The 22,819-nt window shown below is 34.6% G+C and overlaps 1 long non-coding RNA gene across 1 annotated transcript; it reads right to left on the bottom strand.

The window, feature by feature from the left end:
• Positions 1-471: 471 nt before the first annotated feature.
• On the bottom strand, positions 472-20,553 carry LOC119879522. The gene is made up of 3 exons (XR_005387559.1): positions 20,490-20,553; positions 6,254-6,338; positions 472-620 (listed from the first exon to the last, which is right to left on the bottom strand). It is a non-coding gene; the product is annotated as an uncharacterized LOC119879522 (long non-coding RNA).
• Positions 20,554-22,819: the final 2,266 nt, after the last annotated feature.

Here is a 22,819-nt window from a genome sequence, read left to right as displayed (position 1 = left end):
CCTCTCTGTAACTATCATAAAAAAAAAAAAAATTAAAAAAAAAATAAATTTATAATTAAAATAGTTATAATCAAACTCTGGTTTGATTATCTTGCTAAGTCACTTTATATTATGTCCTTAGTCTCTCTAAAACCTGTTTTTCTCATCTGTAAAATGGGGTTGATGACGGTACATCTAATAATGACATAAAGTTTAGATCATTGTTTGGCATATAGTAAAATTGATTGTGGATGCTTATTATAAGGGTGGCCAATATTTGTGCCACGTACTAACCAATGTCTCTTCAATAATATCAGTCCAATCCCATCCCTTTCAAATGCATCAGTGCTTGTTTTTGGTAGTTTATGAAAGCATGTCTATTTTGCATCATTTTTCTACAACCTTGATGACATAATTTTGTGCCTGTCACTTTGTGCTCTCGTCTCAACCAAGTCATTTCATGTGTATAATCATATGCATCAGTGGGTTAGAAAATACGCAAGAAACTTGTTCTGGGGAATAATATTGGTTCACCGGAGCCTCTTGACACATAGCGAGGCAAGTATTCTTGTCTTCCTGGCACTTAGTAAGGCAGCTGGATTCTGGCCAGTACAACAGAGTCATGTATGCTACCTCCAGACCTGGAACATAAAAAACAAAAAGAAACAACAAGTAAAAAAAACCCGCACTGATCATTTCACAATATATACAAATACCAAACATGATATACACCTGAAACTGATATAATGCTATATGTTAATTATTATATATCCAAAAATAAAAACAGCCCCCACAATCTTCCCTCGACTCCTGGCTGGATTCAGAAGGACAAGTGAAGGTCTACTGTGCTGTAGATGATTACAAGGACAGAGCCCCTTCCCCTTTCTATACTTATGGGCCATAAGTGAAGTGATTTTTTGTTAAGCCATGAAAATTTTGGAGTTGTTTGAATCGGGGTGGTGGTGTGTGTGTGTGTGTGTGTGTGTGTGTGTGTGTGTGTGTTTTTTTTTTATAACTGCAGTAGCCTACTCTACATTATTTTTCATTTGGAAAGTAAAGGAATTCATTGTGTGTGTATCCTGTGTGTGTGTGTGTGTGTGTGCACATTTGTGTGTGTCTGCATATGTCAGAGACAGAAAGGTAGAGATGAAGGCACAGAAAAAAAATATAAACATTAAGGAGAAGCTGATTTTTTTCCCATTGTAGTCAAAATAATTTCTGTGAGCATACCTGGCAAAAATGCAATAATCAAATGTAAAATATCACCACTGTAGAGAGATTATTCATAAGAAGGAAGAGGAGAACACAAACAGAAAAAAGGAACCAGAGACATATTTCAAAATCTGTTAAGTTACAAACATCAACTCTCTGAAAGAAAAACTTTGGCCAAGTGAAGATTTGCTATTTATGTTAAGGCAAGAAATATATATATATTTGTATATTCACACACAAATATATATATACACACACATATATATATACTTATACATATATTTAAACATGTATTATGATCTCCTATTATTTTCAGTTGGTTATAATTTTGATAGACTCATTTCCCTGTGACATACATAGACTTTTAACTTACCCATCAAAGTATACTGTAGGCTACATCATCTTACAATTCTGAGGCTAAAGGATCTTTATCTCACTCTCTTATCTTGGATATGCTAGGATTCCCTGTTGGATTCTATATAGAAGATATATAAAGACTTTTTGAATAACTAATCTAGCCTTGAGCATAAAATTAATTAGGGAAGATGGAGAAGTATATAAGATTGATTAAATTCTACTGCAATTGTGCAGTTATGCAGGTAAAATTATGAATTTGTAGAGGATAAGATGTGAACTGTTCCAAAAGAAATATTCCATAGTTTTCTATTATTTTAATGTGAATGGCATCTTGATTTTTATAAAGGCTTTTTGATCTGGATAATGGGGATTTAATTGAGTAATAATTGTGGACTCCTTGGAATAATAGAATCTGCTCAAGATTCATGGAATGGAGCAATAAAACCTAAAATGAATAGATTATTTCATTGGCTTACATTTCAGGGACTTTTATAATACTAAATATAAAAATTTTAATAAGTATTTAAGCAAATACTTTGACAAAAATTAGGTAGCAAAACATTGATCACTTATATGAACTACTATACAGATTTGTCTGGACATTTCTATATATCCAACTTTTCCAAAAGTGAACCTAAAACCTTTACTTCTAGAGAAATAAAAAGTCAGGTAGCATTTACTCCCTATCTTGTGTTCACATTTCTAAGCATATATAAAAAAATTGAATTTGTTCTTAGCAACAGTGCCTACTTTCATAAATCAAGATAGTGCATTTGAATTCATTTTCTCAATAAACAACATAGAAGTAGATGATATTGTGATAAACATGAAGCTCTAACCAGTATACCTGCCTCCACCTCTAAAGTAGATTAGAATCAGAGTTGATATATGATACAAAATGATGCACATTATGACGTCTCCAGCCTTTCCTGAAAGCTGTTTCAGGATGACCACACTGGATGGAATCTTTTTGTTCTATTGGAATCTTCCCCCACCTTCATCCATCTCTGATGCAGTCTGAGGATTTATAGATATGTCCAACTTGGTACATATATGGTGAAATTAAGCACTAAGGACTGTCTAGGCTAGCAATACCTTCACCCACTCTACCCCAACCCTTTGCTTTGGGATGTTTCTAACTTTTAGGGCCTACTGGTAGTACTAGTAGTTCTCTCACTTTTTTCAAGAAGTTCTAACCATACTTGGACTTGGTTAAAACCTGCAGACTTTTTTACTCCCGTTGTAGGCCCTTCATATTTTCATCTGAGTTTTTTTTTTTTTTTTTCTCTACCTGGAATATGCACTCCTCTCTCCTGGCTTACTTCTACTCCTTGAGTAGCAACTACAATATCATATTCTCAGATAAAATGTCCTTTGAATGCACCACTAGCACCTATATTCTTTTCCTCCTTCCCTTTATTTCTTTCATACCAATCAATATAGTTTGCAATTATGTTATTATTTAGATTTATTTATGTTCTTTGCTCCTTAATTAAAAGCACCACATTTTGGGGGAAAAAAAACCTCACTACATTTCTTTGAGGGTCTACTGTGCTCAACACTGTAAATTCTTTACATGACTGAACACATTCAATCCTTGCAAAAAATTATAAAGAAATTACTATTAATCATTCTTTAAAGATTAGGAAAGTAAAGTTTAGATTGTCACCTACTCAAAATCTCACAGTTAGTAAGTAGCTGATTATAGAATTGAACATTAACTGTCTTTATATTTCACAGGACTCCATCCTGACTCCACAGGATGGAGTCAGTTTTATTCCCTATCAGTAGCCCCTACATGATACCTTGTATATATTTGGTAATTGTTAAATACATGAACGATTGGGAAGTTTCATGGTTTTACTGTATCAGAAATCTTCTAAGTAGTGGCTACCTCTTGGAAACTACTGTGGTAAATGATTTTCTCTTTTTCTGTAATTTATCAAAGAGAGATATTTGAATGGTTGATGAATAACTAGCAATTGTCAAATCTTCCAAAACTCATCAGAAAAATCTTCTGATCAAGTGAAGCTACATTCCTTAGATCAACGATAGTGGTGAACAACACCTTGAGAGTCTTGGTGATATTTCTTTTTTGTAATTTTTTTTTAATTTTTTGGGTGATATTTCAAACAGGGAAGTTAAAGAAAGTTGTTTGAGGGGTATTCAGTCTTCAAGGGGTGATTTTAAGATGTCTTATAAGGTGGGGAACCTACTGATTCTGGGAAATGTTTATGACATGATTGGTTTAGTGATGACAATAAGGCAAAAGCCTTAAAGCCAGTCTCGATTTTAAATGTTAACAGCTTGTTAGGCCAGATAAACAAGACTCTTTAGTTGATTCATGGTCCAATATTTCAGAAGGAAGTATTTTCTTGAGCAACTAAATAAAATGTTTGCTTGTCTCAGTATTGTTTAACATAGGTACAGGAAAATATGCCTGGTCTCATATCGTTTAATGCAAAGATATGAAAGTATGCTCAGTCTCACTGTTGTTAAGCTTAATAATTTCAAAATATATTGGTTTCGTTTCTCACCAGGAAATAGTGATATTATGTAAGACCAAAGTATGGATAGATGTTTTTTTCTTTCCCCCAACAAAAACCCAATGTGGTATTATATTCACATTTGAACACAAAACTCCTTATTTACTAGTGTGAGCATTTGGCTACAGATGTGATAAATTATTGCATTGTCCCAGCCCATCCACTGGTGGCACACTGCTTGTTTTTATATTTGAGGACTGCATGTTTCTAATGACTAATTTTTAATTTGCAAATCCAATGGAAAGGAACCGCGGAACAGTGGAGGGTGCACAGAGAGGTTTAATCTGAAGACTTTTTAATGGCAAAGACCATTGATTCTCCCACTTCCAGTTTTATTGACATTAGATTTATAAACATGAGGATATAAAATGACTTCACAACACACTGAAAACAAATGTAGTTGGTCTACATTGAATCTCTTTGTAAAGAATGTACTACCCATTTTAATTTACTTCAAACAGGATTTTCTGGAAGTCAAGTTTGAATTTTGAAGAAAAAGGCCATTATGTTGGTTTGATGGCTATAACCTTGTTTCTGTGCTCAGAGGACATGAGTAAACCATAAAAAAAAAAATCATTCCCTTCACTACCTTACAAGATTGCTTTCTGAAGCAGTTTATTAGGGAAAGTCACCATTTAATTAGGCAGAAAATAATTTCCTTAAACATATCGTTCATAGGGAAAATGACTAAATTCATGTTGTTTGCATAAGAAAACACAGACTATTACTTCTTATGGATATGGCTTTCAATTAATAGATGTTTTAAAAAAATACACTAATGCTGCTTTGGAAAAAAAAAATAAACAAACAAAAAAACAAAACTGCTAAACTTCTATTAAACTAATGCACCAGAAAGTATCAGTATTATAGTGGCTTCAAGCAAAAGTCATTTTTTTTTTTTCCTGTAATGTTAAGTTTTTGAGAAAAAAAGTTTAACTTCTACCAAGAGAGACTTGCTTTAGGTTAGGCAGAGTTTTTCATATTACTATAGGTACAAGGCAGAGGGAATGAAATCTTGCCTGTTAGATACGTTTTTGGGGGGAAGGCTTTTTGATTACTAATCAAGGAAAACAAATTCACTCTCCGGGCCAATAATGTTTAGATTGGAATATTTTGGCATTCATTTTTATGACCCCTGGTTATTTCTGTAATTTACTTATTATAATGCATTTACCCCTTTAAAATCCAGCCAAGTTTATGTCTCTCACTTTTTTTTTTTTTTTGTCTAGCTGTTTATCCCTCTGGCTATGAAGCTCACAAATGGTAAATAAAACCATGCTTTTCTTAGAGATAACATTGATGCTGTGATCGAAAACAAAGATTTAGAGCACTCAGAGCTTGTAAGACTATTATTTGGAGTTGTTTATAACTTATGGGGCCTGTTCCAGAGCCAATGTAATCATAGACTCTCCCTAGCATCACTTGCTATTCCATCACAGAATTCAACCTACTTGGGATCCCTGGGTGGCGCAGCGGTTTGGCGCCTGCCTTTGGCCCAGGGTGCGATCCTGGAGACCCAGGATCGAATCCCACGTCGGGCTCCCGGTGCATGGAGCCTGCTTCTCCCTCTGCCTGTGTCTCTGCCTCTCTCTCTCTCTCTCTGTGACTATCATAAATAATAAAAAAAAAAAAAAAAAAAAATTAAAAAAAAAAAAAAAAAAAAAAAGAATTCAACCTACTAATCTCTAAGAATTTGCCAATCAGGTAAATCAAATTTAAATGAGATCATGCTAGGATAACCTGGGTGTTAGATCAAGTGGTAATAAGATTTACATAGAGGTTTCTTCAACTAGAGATACTATTTTGACAACACCAAAATGAAGTGAAGCAGTTGCAGATCATACCAGCCTTTAGACTAGATGTTGGATCATTATAGAAATTAAAAAAAAACAAAGATTAAAACATCAAACATTCATAAAAGTGATCTAGAAAGAAGGAGGTGATTTATTTTTTGGTATATATTTTAGAATGTGTTATTTTTCTGGCATGATTACTGTTACAGCTCTCTTGGAGTAGTCATTAAACTTGATAGTTAACCTATGTTCACATTCTTTTTTTTTTTTTTTTTTTTCCTGATAGATAGTTATCATGAATTTTACTGATAAGAGAAGGGGGAGCAGGAACAATAGGATTAGAAGCAGGGATTGGGATCAAACTACCTGGCTTGATTTGAGTCCTACTTCTGCTCCTTACTGCTCTGTAAACTGGAGTAATTCAGTTAAACTCTCTGATCAATTCTGGCATCTGTAAAATGAAGATAATATAAATTGCAGAAATTGTACAATTACTTAGTGAGACTCTGAGGATAAACATGTGAAGACTGTGAAGTACCATATCTTTGTTATTAGCACTACCACTACTACTACTTTCCTTACCAAAAAAAAAAAAAAAAAAAATTTCCTAAACGACCTTCAATAGGTAGGATCACATCTGGTATGATATAACATCAGTGACAAAAATCTACAAGCAGAATTTTTGCCATGGAAATAATTAAGGACAATGGATGATCTCTCCTGATTGACTATGATTTGAGATATAAGTATGAATGCATGGCTGATGTCATGAGGTCAAAGAAGTTGGTTGGTCAAAGAGTCAGACACCAGAGAGAAAGCAATTGTTAACTGAGACACCAGAATAAGCAGATGAGATAAAAGGAATATTGAACAAACTTTCTTACTTAATTGCTGAGCAAGAGGCCCTTAATATTCTTGATAAGACAAAATAAGTAACTACTAAATAAAAGCATGAATTGTTATTGAAATCTATGGGAACTTATTCTGAAAATATATGATAGAGTTAAATGAACAATTTTCAAATGAGTTTGGATAAACTATGTAAGAAGATGAAGGAGAAGGAGGAGTCAAAGGAAAAGGAAAAACATTAATTGATTATTCATTGCCAGGTAACACTCTAAGAACTTTATGTGCATATTAGTAATTAATCCTATAGAAAGTTATATGAACAAAGAAGCGTTGGTCTCATTTTAAGAAAAGTGATTTGAAGAGTTTAAGTAATTTGCTCAAGGTCAGACAGTTGTTAAATGGTAGAGCAGTGACTCAAATTCAAACACCCTGACTTTAATCTATTATTAAGTAGAAATTTTTAAAAGGTTAAAAACTATGACTTTCATGAATATATAAAATGAGCTCATTTCAGAGTTTCCATTCAATTCACTAATTAAGGAGGGGGCCAATCAGATGTTATGACCTGCACAAAGAACATTTTTGAGGAATCTACATATCTAAAGGTAATATTAGGATATTTACTTGCTTCAATATAAAAGTGTCCAATGGGACTATAAACATTAGGGTTTTTGTTCAATGAGACTGCAATTATTTGCATATTTTCAGACAGAATCAAGATAACATGTGACTTCACCATGTCTCTGATCTTTAATTAGTAGTAAATAGTTGAACTAAGAACATTGCCCAAGGTAGTCCTTGGTTAGATTTTTCCCTAATGTGATACCAAAACGATGTGGTACGCACCAAGCTGTCTTAATTTGAAGATTCAGATCATTTTTATGACCGTATAGAGCAATATAATGCTTACAAATCTATTTCAAGAACTGCATTAACTGGGTTAGTAATGTAATATCTGTGTTATAAATTATTTTTATTTTTTATAGGTAAGGATGCTAATATTTAAAGAGGAAAATAGCTTCAGATCCATATACTTGAGACAGGATGCAAACTCAAAGTTTTCCTATGAACTTTCATATTATTTCCCCTATGTTTCCCATATAGCATCATAATTCAGCACGTTTTTATTATAATTTTTTATTTGCTGTGTAAATGTTTACACACTATGTTAATAAAAAAAAAAAAACAAGTAAAAATATTGTATCTTCAAAGTGCTGTCTTAGTCACAGGGAAAACAGAAGTCGAAATAACATAGCTCTTGCCCTTGAAGAACTCAGCATGCTGTATGTGGCCATTCCACAAAACACTTTTCTAATGAGACCAAGTAAATAGAAACATACTGCATTATTTAAATAATAATTTCCATCTAACCAATACTTAATGAGTATACATTTGTGAAAAAAATGCTGTGCTGATGTTCCTAGGAATATAGATCGAGAGGAAACAATCTTTGCTCTTAGCGGATTTTCAGTCTACTAATTTGACATTTGAACATTTTTCACAAGTGACTCTATGATTACTGTTGTTGTCATTTGGGTCTTATTCAACCCTTGCTTTGATATTTAAAATAAGTTTCTAAATGGATTCTTTGTCTTAGCCTCTCCTCTGCAATGTGATGGTATTTGCCATTGTCATCATGTTCTAAGATAAAAGTATGATGCAATGTACAAAAGGGTCTATCAATGGTGAGTACAAAGTGATAGAAAAAAAAAAAAGTATAGAAGACCTATCATGCTAGTGAAGTGAAAGAGGGAGTTAATGGGGTATTAAAAATAAGTTCAGGGGCAGCGTAAAAGTTTGCCAGGTGGAGAATTCAGGAAAGGGCATTTCTGAGATTGTGTTAGGGATGGGAGTAGATGAGCATGGTGGCCATAAAAAGGTGCTACGTGGAGTTTTTTTCACTGGAGACATTCTGGAAAGTAGAGACTTATTATCCTGCTTGCAAGGCATTTAGCATCTGTTGCGTTGTTAGAGGTGAGGACATAGTCTTCTGAGGCGGCACAAGCCCACGACAACTGAGCATGGACAGGGTAGTAGGAGCTAATCATTTTTGCTCTACATAAGGCTCCCCTCCAGGCAGGGATTGCAATAGTTCCTGCCTCCTAGTCCAGTCTCCACTGAACTATTGGAAGCTTTCTCAGAGCTCCACAACAGTCTGTTACTCCTCAATCCTTCCTTCCCTTATCCTTTCACAGCATCATGGCCTTTGGACTTCTTCCTACTCTTTCTCTCTCTCTCTCTCCTTTATCTTTCATTGGCTTTATCCCACAACAAACCTCTTGTTCTTCTGTGTTTTATCACATACTTCCTGCAGAACCCAAGCTGACATAGTGTATTTCAATAAAGTACTGTTAAAAAAAAAATCATGTTTTAAGCGCTTCCCTCCAAGTGGAGAAACCTTGCACCTAAACAAATAAAATTTGGTACAGTGAGCTAAGTGAACAATATGTATATGGTACTAAGTAACCAGTTGGATATAGTATTTCTTTCAACTGTTGAATGCTTCTTCTGAAGCAGGACAATTTTTAAGCAAAGATGATGCAAAGAGGATGCCTGTGCTGGAGGGAGTACATAGTCTAATGACCATAGGAATGGGAGATTTGAGAGCTGTTGTTTATAATTTAGAAATTGCCCCTGCCATAGAGAAGTCTCCTGTGAATGGGTGGTGGTCCCCCAAATCCTGTCGATTCAGAGAGGAGAGATCTGTTGTTTGGATCCAGGTAACAACTCACCAGGAGTCAATCCCAACTGGAAAGAGGAGATTGTTACTAATAGTTTGTCCATTTGCTCATCATCAAGGATAACAATATCCCACCAATAAAAGTAAATGTGTGAAAGGTCCCTTAGATTATGGTGAAAGGATTAAAATGGTATATAAACACAGTCATGTTAAATAATTCTTGCTTCTAGCATGGGGAGAAATTCATTTCATTGGAATTTTTTTATTAAGTCATTAACACATTATTTAATCAAACTTTAAGCATTGAGATTTAAGCAAAAATAAGATTAATTTGTTCACCATTGCATTTTTAGTGATCTTTTAGTGTATCAACAGCTTCTGATGAATGCATTAATATTAGATGAATTTATAAATAAAGCCACATACACTCTTAGAATATTAATATTTTGCCTGTAATAGAAAGCCAAAAATAATTACTAGAGAACATCTTTGAGAAACAGATGCAAAGTTGTATGCATTTCTAATAAATTGCTCATAGTCCATTATGGGCCGATATGCCTTTGAACACTATTTAATCAATCAGCAGATGACTGTGATGAAATTACTTGAAGCAGACTTCGAGAACTGTCCCTACATTTTCCTCCTCCTTCCAAGATTAATTATATCTATGGATTAAAAACGGAAGTGGACTCACACAAAATTATTTTTCCTTTACATGCAAAATTATTATTCTAAAGGACTATGTAATACAATGTAATTATCATCCGAAGCTTCTGTCCTTCTTTCTGCAAATGGTAAAACGATCCATTTGATAACAATAAAAGCCAAAAATGCAGAATATAGATTTCAGCAAATCCATTGAAGATTGTGTTTATCCCTATAAATCCAGAACACCATTATATATAAATTTGAATTGATCTTTCCAGCTTTTGGACTCAAACCTCAAAGGCCCAGATTGTTACCACAGAATATCTTACATCTATTTTAGGTTATGAGAATTAAAAGTAAATAGTGTCACGTTTTTATTATGTTATCTTCCTCAAATTATTTTGCTTGATCTTTTCAGGCACCAAACAGAAGTAAATTTAAAACCAAATTTGTATATCTAAAGGTCACCATCAGTTTGTATTCCATATACATCATAATCATTGCCAAATTGTGCCTTCTCTTTTTTGGCCACACTTCCCCAAGAAATAGATTGCTATGAAGATAGAGCTGCTGCTTTGGCTGCAAAAAACATAGGAACATGATTTAATTCTTTGGAAACCCAGAGAGCCAAATGCTGCAATGAGACAGTGACAAAGCAGTAACAAAACCATAGAACAATGCATGATGGACTTTGGGATAATGTTATCTTTGGCCACTTAAAAAGCATATGCAAAGGGATGTAGTATATTGATTATTGTAATAAAATTAGAAATGTTCTTGTGGTTCTAAATTCCTAAGATGGTACTGTTTATGCACTTACAAAGACAGTTATGGTCAATAATCCGATTTGGCACTGACAGACTTATTCTTTACCTTTTTTTCCTCTTAACTTTGAAGTTTATGGATGCAGAAGTAACATAATACAGAAGCATGGAATTTAAAGAGTAAAAGTCTTATTTTATACTTCTCACTCTGACCAACTGTGTTTTTTGTGTTTATTAGTTTTATATTTGGTATTTATCTTTCCAGACTTTCTTCTCTCTCTCTTTCTCACCCATCTGTAGTATTTATGTCTATTTTCCTTTTGTTTTCTAACCTAAATGCTCTCAGAATTGCTTATATATATTTTTTAACTTGGCAATTTTCACCTCATATGTCTTCAAAACCATTTTATGTCACTACATGTAGATATATCCCATTCTTTTACATTTGCACATGACTTTATGTCTCATGGTTATACAGTATGTGTGTTTTTCCTTTCTTACTAATAGACATTTAGAGTGTTTTTATTTCTTCTCTATTATATGGAATATTCAAGTCAATATCTTTCTATATGTCCCTTGGAGAATATGGTGAGATTTTCCATAAAAGTTGATTTTATGTTATAAAATTAAAAACAAAATCAAATTGCAACTATCTTGATAATTCGTATAAATGCTGATAAGTCTACAACTCTTTTATCCAACTTCATGCTCATTCAATCTTTGCTCATCATTCACCTCAGCACGTATTTACTAATTTTTATCATCTCATTATTTTTAAATTCCATGATGTACCTAAAATAGTGCTATACATAGAAGATTTGGGAACACTCAAACATGGAACCCAGACTTTATGCCGATTAACTGTAGGTTTCTGTTACTTCAGCTAAAAATGTTTCTAACATATATGTGGCCACCCAGGGGACTCTTACTTTTAATTCTGCATCCTAAACCCCAAATAAGTGACCCTGTGGATCCATATAAGTCAATCTTCATTTCTAAACCAATATATGTCTGAGTTACGTTCTTATACAACAGATCAATTCCTGCTACAGCCAAGTGGATAAAGATGGAATAGTAGAAGATAGAATGTGAGTAAAGTCATGGGCAAATGAGTCTACCAACTCCCACAATACCTCCCATGTAAAAAAAGGGGAATACTGTTCTTCTGTTAGGATTATTGTGAGAAGTAAGTGAAACAAAATAAAAAAAAAAAAAAAAAAGAGACTACCATATATTCAACTGTAAGATGCTCAGTGTGTTTTATATTGTAGTCCATGTCTCCCTCGGGAGTGATTATTTCGTAGGATATTTCGTAGGACTGTGCTAGGGGTGTGTGTGTGTGTGTGTGTATTGTCCTTTTATTTGCAGTGGACAGTATACTACATACATTATTCTACAACTTCTTATTTTTTGTTTAACAATATATCCTGGAGATTTGTTTCCATTATCTGTACTTAGATGACTGATGAATTGCATTTGCTATTATAAACAAGCTGTAATGAAAGGATACTCTACATCATTAGCTCTTAGGTAAACACAAATCAAAGCAGTAATGAGATATCAATTTCTACCAACTAGAGTGGCTCTATCAAAGGGATAGACAATAACTGCTGGTGAGGAAGATATAAAAAAAATGGAAATCTTCTCACATGGCTGGTGGGAATATAAGATTGTACAACCATTTGGAAAATAGTTTGACAGTTCTTTAAATAGTTAAATATACCATATGGCTCATCAGTTGTACTCCTAGGTAATGGCCCTTTTCCGATAATTTATTCAATGGACAGTCATGCAAACATAAAAAATAAACATACATCTCCAAGGGAATGGAAAACATATCCACACAAAATTTGCACAAATGTTCATAGTAGCATTATTCATAATAGCCAAAAGTGAAAACAGCCCAAATGTTCAGCAATTAATGAATGAACAAACCAGAAAATGGAGTAGTATACCTGCAGTGGAATACTACTTAGCCACAAAAAAGAATGAAGTACTAATACATCCTTTGACATGCATGAGTCTTGAAAACATAATGCTAAATGAAAGAAGCCTTTACAGACACATAAAATATGATTTTATTTATATGAAATGTTCCAGATAGGCAAACTTATAGAGGCAAGAAAGAGTTGATTTTATGTTTTGTTTGTTTATGTTATTTTTATGTTTATGTTTTATGTATTTGTCGAGAGTGGGAGCTGGTGGGGAGGAAAGTGAAATGAATGTTAATGGTTTTGTTTTATTTATTTATTTATTTATTTATTTATTTATTTATTTATTTATTTATTTGATTTGATGAAAATATTCTGGATTATAGAGTGCTTGTGGCTGTACCCCTTTGTGAATATAGTTGACCCTTGAACGATGCAAGAGTAGGGGTGCCCAGTCCCCTGTGCAATAAAAAAATCTGTATATAACTTTTGACTCTCCAAAAACTTAATTACTAATGTTGGCCAGAGGCCTTAGCAATAATAAAAACAGTCAAATAACACATATTTCATATGTTATATGTATTATTACCATACCTTTATAATGTAAGCTACAGAAAATACAATGTTATTTAGAAAATTACAAGGAAGAGAAAAATACATTTACAGTACTGTACTGTATTTATCACAAAAAAGTCCATGTATAAGGGCACCTGCGTGGCTCAGTTGGTTAATCATCCTCCTGGGGCTCAGGTCATGATCCTGGAGTCCTGGGATTGAGCAAAGAGCTTTCTTGTCCCTATGCCCCTCCCTGCCATCTGAGCTCTTTCTCATCTGCTCTCTCACTCATATAAGTAAATATAATCCTAAAAAAGAAAAAGCCCATGTATAAGTGGACCTGTGCAGTTCAAACCTGTGTTGTTCAAGGGCCAACTATACTAAAAAAAAAAAAAAAAAAAAGGTATTGAATCATGCACTTTAAAAGAGCAAATTTTATGGTATGTGAATTATATCTCAATTTTTAAAGAGAAATTAAGGTGTCAGTCTTGAACATGCTAAGTTTCAGATATTTATTGGTCCGAATGTAATGTCCAGAAATCTCTTTCGTTGATCCATTAGTATCCATTTAAGTTAGTGCCTTCATTCCCAGAAACAATGAAAGTAATTTTAGCTGATTCTTTTTTTTTAATTTTTATTTAAATTCTAGTAACATATTACATATAGCATATATTACATATAGAATAGAATTTAGTGATTCATCGCTTACATATAATACCCAGTGCTCATCACAGTAAGTACCTTTCTTAATACTCATCCCTCGGGGCACGTGCGTGGCTCAGTCTGTTAAGGCTGCCTTCGGCTCAGGTCATGATCCCAGAGTTCTGGGTTCAAGCCCCACATCGGGCTCCCTATTCAGTGAGGACCCTGCTTCTCCCTCTTCCCTCTGCCACGCCCCCTACTTGTGCCCTCTCACTCTCTGACAAATAAATAAAATCTTAAAAAAAAAAAAATCCCTCATTTGGCCCCCCACCCCCACCTAACTCCCCTCCAGCAACTCTCAATTTATTCTCTATAGTTTAGAGTTCCTTTTATGGTTTGCCTCCCTCTCTTTCTATTTTTTCTCCTTTCTCCTATGTTTATCTATTTTATTTCTTAAATGCCACGTATGAGTGAAATCACATTACATTTGTCTTTCTCTGATTTCACTTAGCATAATACAGTCTAGTTCCATCCACATTGTTGCAAATGACAAGATTTCATTCTTTTTGATCACTGAGTAATACTCCGTTGTGTATGCCATTTATCAGTAGATGGACATTTGGGCTCTTTCCATAATTTGGCTATTGTTGGTAATGCTGCTATAAACATCAGGATGCATGTGCCTCTTTGAATCAGTATTTTTTATCCTTTGGGTAAATAGTAGTGCAATTGCTGGGTCACAGGGTAGCTCTATTTTTAAATTCTTGAGGAAACTCCATACTGTTTTCCAGAGTAGTTGCACTGGTTCGTGTTCCCACCAACAGTATGAGAGGTCCCTCTTTCTCCATATCTTCACCAACATCTGTTGTTTCCTGTGTTGTCAATTTTATCTGTTCTGACAGGTGTGCAGAAATATCTTATTGTACTTTTGATTTGTTTTTCCCTGATGATTCTTACACTGAGTCTTCTTTGCCCATGGTGGTGCTTGGGCTTTATACCATGACATTTGCAAAGTTCTCAGAATACTTTTAGCCAACCTTCCCTAAAGAGTCTTACCACTGCTTTTACTCTGTCATCAGTACTACATTTTCCACAACCAAAGCACCACAGATATGATAAATAACTGATACACTGAAATTAACTACACACGAGAAACTTTACATAAATTTGCAATAATCTATAAAAATCACTGCATTATTACATTTTATGAGGGAGGAAACTAAGACTCAGAGTTTAAATTAGGTTTCTGGGGTGCCTGGTTGGCTCAGTTGGTTAAATGACTGACTCTTGATTTCTGCTCAGGTCATGATTTCAGGGTCCTGGGATGGAGCCCCACCTTGGGTTCCCCGATCAGTTTGGAGTCTGCTTGTCTCCCTCCCTCTACCCCTCCCCCTGCTCTCTCTCTCTCTCTTTCTCTCTCTCTCTCTCAAATATTTAGGAAGAAAAGAAGAAGGGAAGAAGAAAGAGAAGGGAGGGGGAGGGAGGGTGGGAAGAAGGAAGGAAGGAAGGAAGGAAGGAAGGAAGGAAGGAAGGAAGGAAGGAAGGAAGGAAGGAAGGAAGGAAGGAAGGGTGAATTCCAAGGTTACACAGCTTATAAACTGGCAGGGCTACAGCATTCTACATTTAATATCAGAGGTACTTTAACCCTTCCAATAGATTAATGCAGTTGTTATCAATCCAGACAGCACATTAAAATCACTTTAAAAAAATTCAATAGTAGGGTTCCTGGGTGGTTCAGTAGGTTAAGCATCCACCTTTGGCTCAGGTCATGATCCCAGCCCCATATCATATCCCTGTTCAGCAGGGAAGTGTGCTTCTTTCTCTTCCTTTCTTGCTACCCTTGCTCATGTGCTCTCTTTCTCACTCTCAAATAAATAAATAAAATCTTAAAAAAAAAAAAAAAAGTACAATAGTTAGATACCTCACTAAACCAGTTAAGTCAGAATCTTGGAGGGTGGGCTCTCCACATTAGTAGTTTAATCTTTTTTGGACATTTTCTTTTCAAGAGAAAGTCAAGATCTGACAAGTTGTTGTCTTCTGAATCTTTCAACAGAACACACATGTTAACATGATTTTAACCTTGATTTTTGTTATAAAAATCATATTACAGTAAGTGCAGATTAAGCAATAGGGAACATATCACTAGCAAATTCCTCCATGATAGAAGGAGCCTCAGCAGATATCCTCATGGGCCTTTATGCTGATAAGAATTTTTCCCAACAATAAGAAAACTTTTCTATGCCTTACACAATTGATTTCTAATTGTAGGTCAAGAGAATAGTGTTAATCCTTTAATCCCTTTATTAGTACAGTCATTACAATATTCAACGGATCTCACAAATCATTATCTCATTTGACATACTCATTAGGAAAATAAAGGATGTCAGATGTTATTTGATTGAATTGTTTCATTTCTTTTGTTAATTATCAGAATTGTTTGTGTATAGTCCTTGAGACTATTATAGGTATCAAAAGGATGTTTGATAAACTCTAAAGTTTTGATCAAAATAGTTGTTTAAGCAACTCAAATGTAGAAGATGAAAGTTTAATTTGGTCTTATATTCTACTCGTTATATGTAGATCTCCACATGTCTTGTAATAGACTTGAAATGCATGGTTGCTGGTTGGGTGTCTTTCGTGCCAGGAAGGTGTAGCCTTGCTGTCTTCATACTATGCCTGGGGGGTGGGTGGGTGGGAAGAGTCACCGAGTAAGTATTGAATGACTCTGGGACTGGGTGCATATGTATCTATCTGTATTCTCAATGAAATTAAATTTCTCGACAGCAGTCTCCTTTTATCTTTTTGTGTCTGCTGCTACTAGTGGCATAGATCTGGGCACATTATAAATTGTCTATAAATGGTTTGCTTTCTGAATGTAACCTAAAATATTATTTGATATTTTACTGGCTTCATCATTCAACCAAACATAGTTGATAAACTATAATTTGAAATAAAATTTATTTTCTTTTGAGAAAACACAGAAGTTTTTTTTAATTATTCTTATATCTTTCTCATCTTCTTTCCATATAAAAATAAGCAATTTGCAAGGTCTCTCCAAAATTCAGGAATATATTTTAAGTAACTTGGAAGGAGATGTGAGAGTAAAATGTTCAGCTTTGGAAAGGTCTCCATTGCAATACTTGCAAAATAATCTATTGCCTTGGTATTCAAATGGTCATCTGCACATCAGCATCACTGATATCACCTATGAGTTTACCGTAGCCCCAGAATCTCAGAGCCCACTGCAGGCACTCTAATTAATAATCTGTTTGAGTTTGAGAAGCACTGATATATGGTGCATTCCAATTTCTTATTTGCTTATTTTTGTGCTTTAAAAAATATTCTTGGGGTGGAGGATATGGGGTCCTTTCAGAGTGTTTTCTGCCCAGCACATACTTCCAAGAAATATATTTTAATATTAAAATATTTGTTTAGGTGTGAGCTAACAGAACTCCTAAGAAAATAAACCTGTTGTGACAACTAAGAATCCTTTGTGTAGGGTGGTAGAGCATGGCGCCATCTCGCTAATAACCTTGACCACCATGATTTCTGTGATGCGGAGCTTCATGTCATTTCTCTGGGAATTTGAAATTTTCTCCTATCTGCTCATCTGATGGCTAAGCAAGGGGCCATCTGTGCTCTGTGGATAAAGTCAAAGAGAATTTTTTGACAGCCAAAGTGGTTTTCTTTATTCATTGTCTTGTTTCTTCTGTGACAACCTCCTTCAAATTCTCTGGTATATATGAGGACAAAACAAAAAAAGTAGGATAAAACCAAATATTGTAAAAAACATAAACCACCGCAAGAAGGTGCCATTCAAGAAGACAGGCAGTCAAGGAAAGGAAAGGAACGGCAAGCGACAATGACAAGCGAAAAGGAAACGGGAAAGGAAGGACAGGGAAGGAAAGGCCAGGGAAAGGAACTTTCATTTCCTTCTCTTTTATTTTCTCTTTTCTTCTTCTTTTCTTTCTTTTCTTTTCTTTTGCTTTCTTTTATCCTTTCTTTTTTCTTTCTTTCTTTTTTTTTTCTTTCTTTCTTCTTCTTTCTTTCTTTCACTCTCACTCTTGGTGCCTTCATTCTTCTTCATTTAGACACTTTAGACACTCAGGGTAAAAGAGATGCCACAATGAATAAATATAATCAGTTGACCTGATGTTCTTTTAAACCACTACATTGACACATGCTTAATTATAAATTATTTTAATGGTTTCCTCCTTCTGTGTTTTAATGTATGATAATTTAGAGATTGCCTTTTGTAATTGGTATACTGAATGATCTTTATTTTTATTTATTTTTTTAAAGATTTTATTTATTTATTCATGAGAGACACAGAGAGAGAGAGGCAGAAACATAGACAGAGGGAGAAGCAGGCTCCCTGCAAGGAGCCTGATGTGGGACTTGATCCCGGGACTCCAGGATCACGCCCTGGGCCGAAGGCAAACGCTCAACTGCTGAGCCACCCAGGCGTCCCCACTGAATGATCTTTAGACTAGATGTTAAAGAACACGGATTCTAATGCCAACCTTTGGAATGACTGGGTACGTATGACCCTACACAAGTGAGTGATGTTCCAAGGCTGAGATTGCTCTTAGAAATGACATTGTTGGCATGGGCAATCTCCAGAACCTCTGTCTCAGTGATTCCATGACACTCTATCAGCTTCATTTTCATAAAGCTGCTGATAAATCTAGTTTAAATCTTCTTATTTATGATACCAAGTCAGAAAAAAAAAAAAGGATCTTGTTTTACACAGAATACAATCATGAAAAAATATGTTAATAATAGGAACATTTAAGATTTCTGTCCTATTTGCTGTGAAGGTTAGATCTGTATCAATAAACATTTGCAAGTGAACAGTAACTAATGCTCAAATATAATACTTCCATGAATTAATCATGGCTGCTTTTGCACAGCAGCAGACTGCTCAGTGCTTAGTTAAGCCCCCAGCTAGTTCTCGCTCACAGACTCTATGTTTGAGAGTGAAATTGATTATTTGAATTGACATTCTCCATCCCAAGGCACCTAAGTGAGCAAGAGGTTATGAATATTATAGGGAGATTTTATTTTCCTCAAAGTCTGCTCTGAATTCAGAATTTTATTGAAGGTACAGAGAGCAGTGAGGCAATGCCATATTCAGGCCACTGGGGAGGAGGGAAATGAAGAGGAGACAAGTGTGGATTCCAAGGGGAGCGATAAACAAATCTGTCTCACTTACATTCAATTTGAAGAATAATATTTAACGTCTCCAGAGTGCTTTGCTTATCTTGATATCTCAGTTAATTATTGCTTCCATTCTAGGGCTGAGTACCTACTATGAGTTATGAACTGGGGGGGTAGTGACGAGGATACACATGTGAACAATACAGTCCTGAATGCTGTATCTTATCACTAATAGTCTTCAACATTGCTGTCTGAGTCATAGGATTTTTAAAACATAAATCACTCTGCACTGAATTTTCCTCATCAGCTGTCATTGTTGAGAATAGAAGTCCAGATACAGAAAGCCTTTTTTGATATGTTGGCTATTTACTCTTCTTGCCTCATCTTTCATCATTACTTACTCCTATACCCCAAGTTTTACCCAAACTTCTGCATCTCACTCCAAGAATGAATTCAGTGGATGGACCATCCTCTCTTAAATTTCATTGTCTTGGGACGTCTGGGTGGCTCAGTGGTTGAGCGTTTGCCTTTGGCTCGGGTCATGATCCTCAGGTCCTGGGATCGAGTCCCACCTCAAGCTCCCCGCAGGGAGCCCGCTTCTCGCTCTATGTTTCTGCCTCTCTCTCTCTCTCTGCCTTGCGTGAATAAATAAATAAATAAATAAATAAATAAATAAATAAATAAATAAATATTTAAAAAATTTTCATTCTCTTCACATGTTTATTCCATCTTCCCAGAGTGGCTTTACTGACTTTCTTCACTTATTTAGCTCTGACAAGATCTTCAAGAGTCAATTGACGTATCAGCACCCAAGAGACCTATCCTGATGCCTAGAATCCGTGGCCCATTTTTGTATTCCCACAGGAGATAGTTCTTACACCTGATGCAGGATGCTACCATCTATTTATCCCTCTAGACCACAAAATTATTTTAGTCAACCAGCCCAGTGTCTGGCTGGTACATGCTCAAATACATTTTCTTTAAGAAATAAATTATTCAACAAAATAACCCCAAGAGGTAGGTGGTTCGTATTATTCTTTTCATTTAAAAGCTGAAGAAACATTAAAGATCTCATCCCATACCAAGGTCAATAGGTAAAATTTATCTGGTTTTATGAGTAAAATCACACGCTATTTTTCAATATGATACCTCTTCATCTCATGGTAAAATTACTGATGGAAAGAAGTATCGGGACGACAAAATCGCAGTGAGAGAAGAACGGGAGTTTTGTGACTGGTGGTGAACCACCAACATGCAGCATGTTCTCAGGGGAAATGTAAGAGAATGAGTCCGGGAAACAGGATGCCCCTACAAATGAATATTTAATAAATGAAATGACAAGCCTTATTTTAGAGGAATGAAAGTAGCAATACCTATTTTGGTCAACCTCCATCTTCTGTTGCTGCTGGTGGTGGTGTTGCTGTTTCTGAAAAACAGGAAGTTCATCTCAGACATACTGCAAATTAGAAAATAAATTAGTTTACTGTTTTTTTGTTTTGTTTTGTTTTGTTTTTCCACAAAGTCCTCTAAGCTCTTTTGAAAAATCTTTCAAAAATTAAATCAGCTTTAGACACAGAATTTTGGATAGGGCTGTTTGCTATCTGTGTGACTTTATGCCTTTGAAATAAATTTTATTTGATGTTTTCTTCTCCTCTTAACAGTAATTCTCCTTGAGTTTTGACTAAGAAATTTTCAAGGCAATAAGACAATTAAACAATAAGACATTAGGCAATATATCACTGGCAAATATGTATCACCAAATACTTTTCCAGTTCCTTACTATTAACATTTTCAAACATGCAGAAAAGTCAAAAGGATAAACTACACAGATTCCATGTAAATTTGATACTTATTAACATTTTTATGTGTGTTTTTATACTTCATTCCTGCATATTCCAGCATTTCCTCTCCAAAACAAGAGCATTCTCTAACATAACTCCAGTACTTTTATCTCACCTAAGAAAACTAACAATAACATCCCAATTTCATCTAATAACCAGTTTATTTTCAAATTTCCTGAGTTGCCTGCAAGAAGTATTTTATAACTTTTTTTTTAAGACCTGGATTCTCTTAAAGTTTATTAATTGTATCTGATTCTCTTTAGCCTATTTTAATTTTAAACAAGTTCCATTTTTCATGTGTTTATTTTTCATGACATTGAATTTTTTAGAAAAGATTTTATTTATTCATGAGAGACACAGAGAGAGAGAGGCAAAGACACAGGCAGAGGGAGAAAAGCAGACCCCCCTGCAGGGAGCCGGATGTGGGACTGGATCCCAGGACCCCAGGGTCACACCCTGACCAAGGGCAGAAGCTCAAATGCTGAGCCACCCAGGTGTCACGACATTGAATGTTTTAATAGTCTGGGTCAGTTACCTTGTAGAATGCTCCCAATATTTGCTTTGTCTGACTGCTTCCTTATAGTGTTATAGAATTTCTTCCTCTGTCCCTGTGCGTTTTATAAACCAGAATTCAGAACTAATGCCTATATTAGTTGTAGATTAGAGTGTTTCATGAAGAACACTTCACAGGCGAGGCAGGTACTTCACCTCACAACATACCCAGATGTACATAATACTTGCTCGTAGCGATGCTGGTTTAGCTACTTGAGGTTGTAACCAGTAGATCTCTTCACTATAAAGATCAGTTTCCCCTTTGAATTTAGCAAGCAATATTTGTGGGTGTCATAATTTGGCATATGAAAATTATCTTCCAAAAACAACTTTGCCTAATGCCTCTTACCCAATAATGTATTACTCATTGACTATGTATGTTATGATCAATTAGATCATTGGGTTTCACAGAAAAGTGAATTTTTAAATTGGATGATTTCTTTGTTCTTTATTAGGCATCGTTAATGTGTGAAAAAGAATTTTTTCTCAAGCAGTGATGAATTATATCTTTGTTAAAAATCAGAAGAAATGCTCATATCTTCTTTCTGAACTATTAAATTCAGAGTAAAATACTGGCCTGAGAGTTACCTCTCTGTGAGTTTTTTTTTTTTTTTTTTTTTCTTCCTATCAGGATTGACTTAGAGGTAATTTCTTCCTAAAGATGTATAGAAGTGCTACCTCTAAACTTAGGGGAATAAATAATTAATAAAATAATAATCAGAGAATATTGGATTCAAATTCTAGATCTAAAGCTTATGAGTCATGTTACCAAGAACAATGTACTTACTTTTTCAGGCTCATTATTCACTTATCCATGTATTTTCATTGACATCTGTCAAAGGTTGTTACGTGAATTATTTCTTTTTTATGGCTAGAATTCCATTTAGATCCTCATAGAATGTATTAGCTAATAGTGCCTTCTAGGTTTGCATTGTAACTGCTGTTGTTTATTAATGAATTGATATTAATAAAATTCCAGGATGAATTTAGTGCATATTGGGTCATATTTACATTAAAAATGAAATTGTGAGCTTCTATTTCCTATTTCTTGTGAAATGGTATAATACTGACAAATTATTGTTTGAGGAATTCTTAGCCAGTGATGAGGGGAAACACCCTCTTACCATCTTAATTATTTATTCTTTTTATAATATCATGTGTTAAATTATCAAACTGCCAGGAAATCAGTTAAAATGGATTTATGAACCTCTATGATAGTATTAACTGTATATACATATATAGTATAATATATATAGTACTATCTGTGTGTGTATATATATACATATTATATATATACATATTATCAAATA

The sequence above is a fragment of the Canis lupus genome, unplaced genomic scaffold, assembly GCF_011100685.1.
Source record: "Canis lupus familiaris isolate Mischka breed German Shepherd unplaced genomic scaffold, alternate assembly UU_Cfam_GSD_1.0 chrUn_S999H1166, whole genome shotgun sequence".
Taxonomy (NCBI): Eukaryota; Metazoa; Chordata; class Mammalia; order Carnivora; family Canidae; genus Canis; species Canis lupus.
The sequence above is the reverse complement of the archived record's forward strand: the minus strand, read 5'-3'. Positions and strand labels throughout refer to the sequence as shown.